This window comes from Choloepus didactylus, chromosome 3 (genome assembly GCF_015220235.1).
Source record: "Choloepus didactylus isolate mChoDid1 chromosome 3, mChoDid1.pri, whole genome shotgun sequence".
NCBI lineage: Eukaryota > Metazoa > Chordata > Mammalia > Pilosa > Megalonychidae > Choloepus > Choloepus didactylus.
This window is the reverse complement of record NC_051309.1, coordinates 198433425-198436295: the sequence shown is the minus strand read 5'-3', so window position 1 is coordinate 198436295 and position 2871 is coordinate 198433425. Positions and strand designations below refer to the sequence as shown.

General features: G+C 37.2%; 1 pseudogene; it reads right to left on the bottom strand.

Annotated features, from left to right (window-relative positions):
• Positions 1–574: 574 nt before the first annotated feature.
• Positions 575–1811, bottom strand: LOC119530608 (annotated as a pseudogene).
• Between the last annotated feature and the right edge of the window lie 1060 nt (positions 1812–2871).

Below are 2871 nucleotides of genomic sequence, written 5' to 3'. Positions count from 1 at the left end.
GACACTAGTCATAAAGAAATAAACTGGTAAAGGTAACCATTTGGATAATTATAAATGCCAGTACTATTGTATTATATTTTTTGATATTTAACACCACTTCTTACTTCCTACAGGTGCTGAAATGCAAATACATAAAAGGTAATGGTAAATCTATGGTCTTGGTTGTACAATGTACAAAGATATAATTGGTAACAAGTACAAAAAAAGGTGGGGGTATGGAGGAGTATAGGATAAGTGTATGTTATTGAAGTGAATTTTGTATCAAACTAAATATGATTGTTATATATTTAGGATGTTACTTTTTAACTCCATGTTAACCACAAGAAAAATATATGAAAAAAAAAATACCCAGATAGAAATTAGAAGGCACTCAATATGGTACAACACAAAAAATCAAATAAATATAAAAGTAAGCATTGACAGAATTTTGAGGCACAAAAAAGGTATAAGAATTACAGAGATGAAATAGAAAAATGGTAGAAGTCCCTCATTATGAGTACTGATTTTAAATGTAAATGTATTAAATTCTCCAGTCAAAAGGCAGAGATTGGCAGAATGGATAAAACAGCATGACCTACTGTTTCCTAAATGAAAGACTTTTGGCCTTTCCAATCACTTGTTGAAAGGGTGAGTCTGCATTGTTACCCATAGCACATGACCTAATTTAGAATCAATTTTGGCATCCAGTCTGGCATTTCTAATCAAATTCACAGTCCACCTTTCAGCTTCTTCTGGAGTCATGTTCAGTTTATCTGTGTATGTGTTAATGCTGATACACTGGTGGATGTGACAAAAGTCAAATCTGAAGAGGCGAGTATTTTCAACAAAATCCTCAAGACAAGCCACCAGGAAGAAGTCATTCACAAGAACTGATTCACATTCTCTCAGCTTTTTCTGAGCCCCTTCAAAGTCAAAGTTAATATATAAGCACTATCAAAATCAAAGTTATTATATAGGCAGTCAACAAACTCTGTAATTGGATCTTTATACATGTAAAACTCCTGCTGAATAACTTTGACAGTTCTTTGAACACCTGCCAGCATTTTCTAACATGTTTGTTTGCTCTAACAGCTGTAGTCAAATAGTGGAGAACAGGAGGACACATTGTCTGGACTGCATTAAGATACCGAGTCTGGTAAAGGAAGAGATCAACAATATTGTGGCCTTTGGGGTAGTTGAAGAAAACAGAGACCAGTGAATGGGCCATGTTCACTGTGAAAGAGACTGGAGTGAAGAACTCACAATTATTATCTATGGTCTCTTTTAACCATGTAAGGTCTTCCATGGCTGCATCACAATTCTACGTTAAGATTTCAAAGGCTAGTTTTCCCCAGGGTGAACTCAAAGCATTTCCATTCATTGCTGGAACCAACATTCTACAAAAGTAAAGATGCTCTGCTCCTCCTGAGTAATTCCCACATTCATATTGGAATTTTGCATACCTGTAGAGTGTGTCTAAATATTCCTGCCTAAAACCATGCTAGTCAAACAGCATCAGACCATCCCTGGTTGACTGCATTTGCCTTGTAGATTCTGGATCTTCAAACATCTTCATGATTGGTTCTGTTTCTGCTGGGAGCTGTTTCAGTTGTGCAACAACTGTGGTTCTTTTTTTCTCTCAAAGCATGAGGAATATCATCAGAATGAAGGTTTTTGTATATATCCATAGCAAAGTCTACCATGTTGGTATCACTAAGAAGATCCAGTTTTCCTTGTAGTAATTCTTTTTCATTATATAGCTCCTTTATGGAGAGAAACTCAAGCAACAGAAAGACCACTTGCTGATCCAGAAAGTGTGTGATGTGAGTTGTCAAGTTGCTTCCCAAGGAAAAGGGAGCCTGTAATTTATTTTTGCAGTCAGTTAAGCAACTTGTATTTCACCTTTATCCTTTGAGGCTTATTTTTTGCTTTGTTACAGTGGAATAGCTCTATTTCTACAGAATGACTCTTCTGGGATATCTACTGAATGCCCACTCATTTAATGAGGTTTTTCCATGCTGGCTGGTAAGAACTTGACTATTTGCTAGAGCAGTGTGAACTCTTGGAATCAAGTAGTCAGCAAGTGGACCCCAGTGTAGATTTCTAGATCTCCTCTGTAGAACCTCCTCTCCAGTACTCTACCCTGGAAATTCCAGCCACCCGAGTTTCCCTCATCTCAGTCTGTAAGATCATCATGCATTGCTTGGATTCTCTCTCCCTAGGATCTGGAAAGTGCTTCCAGGCAGGTAAATGTAGGTCCTAATATGTTTATTTCTCTTCTCACATGGATCAAAGTCCTGTGATGTTTGTTATCCAATATCTGAATTTGAAAACAGATGCTTAGTACATTTTGTTCAGTTTTCTAGTTGTTTACAACAGGAGGGCAAGGCCAGGACTATTTACTCCAACAAAGATGGAAATGGGAGTTTGCAAAAGGCTTTTAAAAAATGCAATGTTTTTTCCCTCTATGATCTATTTATGTTTTCATATAACAGCCAAGGCAACTCTCTGAAAACATATGTCAGAGCAAGTTACTTCTCTGCTCAAGATCCTCAAAATGTTTCCTACCTTTCTCAGAGTAAAATCCAATATCCTTCTTACTGTCTATGTCCCTCAATTATCTGGCTTCTGATTACCTCTTTGTCTTTATTGCCCACTCCTCCTCTTTCACACTATTCCAACCATTCCGGGATCCTTCTTTTTCCTCAAACACACTTAACTCACTACTGCCTCAGAATCATTGCACTTGCACTTCTCTATGTTTGGGTCTCTCTTCTATAAGTATTTCTTTGGCTTGCTTGCTCTTTTTCCTCAGTTCTCTATTCAAATGTCAATTCATCACAGAACCCTCTCTGATCATCCTATTTTAAATCACCCCATCACCTGCACTTC